Genomic DNA, 5,284 nt, shown 5'->3' on the forward strand with positions numbered 1-5,284 from the left:
GAAGGGGGTTTGCCCTGAGGGGACCCGACCACTTGCCTTGATGTCTCCTGGGCGAGCAACTTGCTTGTTCTTGTAGTAATCAGACAGTCTGCCTATACTGTTTTGTATTTTTCCTGTAGGTCTTTCTTTCAAGAAGTGTCTTCAGTTCTTCTAGCTGCTCCAGGCTGGTCTGCTTGTCCTTTCCAGTGGCAATTTTCCAACTCTGAAGATTCTGGATGCTGTTCATGATTCCACCTAGGGTCTTATGTAATGCAGAGGCTCTGCAGGAAGCCTCCTTCACTGGCCACGTTGTAGTCCCGTTTTAGGTATTCCAATCAGTTATAGGCAGAAGACGGACTTACAAGCTTTCTATGGTGATATTTCTGCCTAGTCCTTTCCCTCCCCCTCCAGTCCCTATTTTATAACGGTATGCCAGGGAAACCAAGATTCAAAAGACAGCCAAGCATCTTAACATTATTTTCCCCCTTTTTCCCATTCTAACCATGTCTCAATCCTTGTATCCTAGAGTCCTGTTGCTCCAAGGTTGTGCATACATCATTCTTTACCTCTGTCCCACTTAGCCCATGTAAACCTGCCTAATTGTTCTCCCATCTGCTTTGTTCTTCTTCATTATCTTTTTAGACCAGAATGTCATTGTTGTTAGGTGCCCTTGAGTTGGTACTAACCCAATATAGGGTTTCTGAGGCTGTAAATCTTTAAGGGAGAAGAAAGTCTCATCTGTTTTCCTCAGAGCAGCCGGTGGACTCGAACCACTAAACTCGTGATTTGCAGTCCAATGCTTGTCTTATGGAGCCTGCTACTCTCCCGTTTAGACCAGAATGTTATTGTTGTTAAGTGCTGTCAAGTTGGTTCTGACTCATAGCGACCCTGTGTAGGGTTTCTGAGGAGCAGCTGGTGAGCTTGAATAGCCAACCTTGCAGTTGAAAGCATACCTTACAGTCCAGCACATTAGCCCACAGCGCCACACCAGAGACACAGAGAAACATACATGGAGGAAGACAGACACCATGTGAGGATCTGCATGGAACCTAGGAATGTTTGGAGCTACAGATAAAGATCACAATTGCTCACGGTGTCTATTTAGGGATAGGGCAGGAAGGCGCAAACAGTGTTTGGCATGCTGTGTACTTTCATATTTTAAAAACACTAAAGACAATTTTAAAACTAAGAGCATTGGTCAAGAACAGGAACACCTTGGTCTTAGTCATGGCCATGCCACTAGGCCTTGGGACCTAAGGTAAGTCCCTCAGTTTATTAAACCACAGTTTCCTTGGGTAAAAGCAGGTAAATATGATTGTACCTCATTCACTGTTTCTCAAAGTTGGTGCCAGATGAGCCTTTCTACAGTGTCACTCAGGTTACCATCTGCTCCCAAACCTCCGGTGGCTTCCTGATGTTCAGTGAATGGGAGTCTTCTAGGATAGGGGCTTTACCTTCCTTCCATATAGCATCAGGCACACCTGATCACACATGTGCCCACAGCTATTCCTTGAATCACTGGTTTCTTACCATCCCTGTTGTTAAGTGCCGTCGAGTCAGTTTCAACTTACAGTGACCCTGCGTAGGGTTTCTGAGGAGCAACTGGTGGGTTTGAACTGCCGATCGACCTTGTGGTTTGCAGTCCAGTGCTGACCCTACAGTGCCACACCAGGAGTCCGTTACCATCCTTAGGGGAACTTTTCCAATCTCTGCCAACTAAGGCAGACCCTGCCTTCCTTCCACCACAATACCTGACTTCAGGCTGGGGCACCAAGACAAGCATTGACTTTAGTGTCAGAGAACTACTGGGTCCAATTAACTGCATGCCGTACCTCAAATCAACTGGGCAACCTCTCGGTAAATCATTTGTCTCGTGCTGTTGACCTCAAGGTTAGAAGTTCAAAACTACCAGCTGTTCTGCAGGAGAAAGATGAGACTTTATGCTCCAATAAACATTTATGTTAGAAAATAAATGCTTATTTTTAATAAATAATAAATTAGAAAACAAAAGGGATGCTTTCAACTGCAAGGTTGGCTGTTCAAGCTCACCAGCTGCTCCTCAGAAACTACACAGAGTCGCTATGAGTCAGAACCGACTCGATAGCACTTAACAACAACAACATTCTGGTCTAAGCAGGAGAGTAGTAGGCTCCATAAGACACGGTGTCTATGAATTGGAACTGACTCCACGGCACACCACCAACACCACCAGGTCTCAATGTTCTTATCCGTAAAAATGTTCCTCTAGCAATGGTGTGGGGGCTAGAGATCGGAATTAAACACACAGGGACATTGTTTCAGGCATCTGAGAAATGTCAACGATTGCTACCTTTTTCTCATATCTGTGTAAACTAGAGATGGAACATTAGTGATCCACAGATATGAAAGGGGGCTTTAGAAAGTTCACAGAAAAGTGGAATTAAAAGATAATGGAATGGTACCATGGACTTTTTGAAGCCCCCTCATATGATGTTTGGTCCACTGAGTATTTAAAAGCATTTTTTGATTATTTGCCATATTTAAAAGTCAAGTATTATAATGAAATATGCAAAGATCTGGTATGAGAAAACCAAAAGGGAAGAACACACTTGCTTGGCATTTCTCATGCTGAAAAAACTGAAGAGAAAAGCAAGCCTCGAGTTGCAGTATTGAAGGATTCCATGGGCAGGGAGCACCAAGGAAAGATAGAAGTAATACACCGAATCACTGTGCCAAAAAGAATGAGTCGATGTTCAACCATTTCAGGAACGGTGGAACTTGTACATATGATTAAGAATTGATGGTACTGAAGAAAGAACTCCAAGCTGTATTGAAGGCATCTGTGAAAAACAAAGTTCTAGGAACTGATAAAATACCAACTGAGATGCTTCAACAAACTGATGCTATGCTGGAAACACTCACTCATCTATGCCAACTGACGTGAAGAAATTAATATTTGTGCCCATTCCAAAGAAATGTGATCCAACAGAATATGGAAAAAGTTTTGTTGAAGAAATTTAAAAATGGTTATAGCAGGACACTGACAAGGAGCTGTCAGAAATTCAAGCCAGATTCAGAAGAGATGATATGAAATGAGGGATATCATTACTGATGTCAGATGGATGTTTGTTGAAAGAAGAGAACCCCAGAAAGGTGTTTTATCTGTGTTCTACTGATTGTGAAAAGGCATTAGACTGTGTGAATCATAACAATGTATGGGTAAAATTGTAAAGAATGGAATTTCAGAATACTTCATGATGTTCACACAAAACTTTACATAGACCAAGAAATAGTCGTTAGAACAGAACAAGGGCATATTGCATGGTTAAAAATCAGAAAAGGTATGCAACAGGGTTATATCCTTCACCATATTTACTCAATCTATATGCTGAGCAAATAATCTGATAAACTGGACTATAAGAATACAGCATCAGGATTGAAGGAAAACTCATTAACAACCTGCAATATGCAGGCAACACAATATGCAGATGAGACAGAGGGAAGACAGCCATGTAACAGGCAGAAATGTGTGTGATGCAGCTGCAAGCCAAGGAATGCCAACGTGATGCGTCAGGAGCCACCAGAACCTAGGAGACAGGTATAGCACAGATTCTCCCTCAGAGAGAATTAACACAGATGAGCCCACGATTATGGATTCCTAGTTCCTAGAATTGTGGGATAATAACTTCTGTTTTATAAGATACCCATTGTGCTATAATTTGTTAAACAGCCATAAGAAATGAATATAAGAGAAATAAGAATTATATGTACATATTAAAAAATAGTTTATAAAAAGAGTACGGAGTATTGTCAATAAAATGATTGTTGTTGTTGTTAAATGCCATCGAGTTGGTTTTGACCCACAGTGACCCTTTATGGGGTTTCTGAGGAACAGCTAGTGAGACTGAACCACACAGACCTTGCAGTTCAAACAGCTTTGCAGTCTGGCACATTAACCCACAGTGCCACACCAGGACTCTGACCTTGTGATAGGAACGGGAAATTTAGACATTGGCTATCAATTTTATTTGGGGGGGGGGCTATAAAGGTATTAAGTGGCTGGCTTACAAGCTTTCATGGGTGTGCTTAGTTTCAGAATGAAGGAGTAAGTTTGAATCCCCACTGAATAGTTCTCCTGATTGTTAAAACTGTAATTGTAGAAGATTTGTAACTAAAAGTGGGGAGTAGTTAATCATTCATTATTGGAGAAACAGATGATTCCATCATTAAGGAAGAGCATGAGTGGAGTAGGGGATCCCTGCCTGCAAAAGTGGTGACAGCAGAGATGGTGACAGAGTCAGTGACATGGAGAGACAGAGCAGCTGCAGACTCTAGGTCCATGGACTGAGTAAGGCTGTGTGCCTGTGGGCAGAAGGCTGGCTTGTAGAATGTGCATTTAAATGAATGGACATTTAAATGAATATATATATTTTTTGTTTTGTATGTGCACATCAAATATTTTTGCTTTGCTTATTTGTGAAATAAAAGACATAAATGGAGAACCACAGGGAGGAAGTGGGGTGACTACTACTGCAGGGAGGGGATTGTAATCATTGAGATGAAGCCAAGTGTATAATTTGTTAAATGAAAAGCTGACGATCTTGTCTGTAAATCTTCACTGAACTCAAACTAGAAAGTTCTTTTTCTTTAAAAAAGTGAATAGGTTTTCTTTGCTGCATCTACTATGAGAATGAAGACCATTCTCAGCAACCAGACTGTCGACATTCTGGAGAACGTTGACATCAGTGTAAAGGGACACATAATTATTGTGAAGGGCCCCAGAGGAACCCTGCAGAGGGACTTCAATCACATCAATGTAGAATTCAGTCTCCTTGGGAAGAAAAAGGAGAGACTTCACATTGACAAATGGTGGGGAGACAGAAAGGAACTGGCTACAGTCCACACCATCTGTATGTTACGTGCAGAATATGATCAAGGGCGTTAGCCTAGGCTTCCGTTACAAGATGAGGTCTGTGTATGCTCACTTCCCCATTAACGTTGTTATCCAACAGAGCAGGTCTCTTGTTGAAATCCGAAACTTCTTGGGTGAAAAGTAACATTTGTAGGGTTCAGATGAGAGCAGGTGTTGCATGTTCAGTATCTCAAGCCCAGAAAGATGAATTAATTCTTGAAGGAAATGACATTGAACTTGTGTCAAATTCAGCTGCTTTCATTCAGCAAGCCACAACAGTTAAAAAGAAGGATATCTGAAAAATTTTGGATGCTATCTATGTGTCTGAAAAAGGAACTGTCCAACAGGCTGAAGAGTAAGTAATAAAAGCTATCCAGCTATGGAAACAAGGCCTGGTGATTCTTAAGACTTATC

General features: G+C 41.6%; 1 protein-coding gene across 1 annotated transcript in view; it reads right to left on the reverse strand.

Moving 5' to 3' along the window:
• EEPD1 (endonuclease/exonuclease/phosphatase family domain containing 1) overlaps positions 1-5,284 on the reverse strand; it is a 175,397-nt gene that overhangs the window by 19,596 nt on the left and 150,517 nt on the right. The window lies entirely within an intron of this gene.

Source organism: Chrysochloris asiatica, unplaced genomic scaffold (genome assembly GCF_000296735.1).
Source record: "Chrysochloris asiatica unplaced genomic scaffold, ChrAsi1.0 scaffold00006, whole genome shotgun sequence".
NCBI classification, from domain to species: Eukaryota; Metazoa; Chordata; class Mammalia; order Afrosoricida; family Chrysochloridae; genus Chrysochloris; species Chrysochloris asiatica.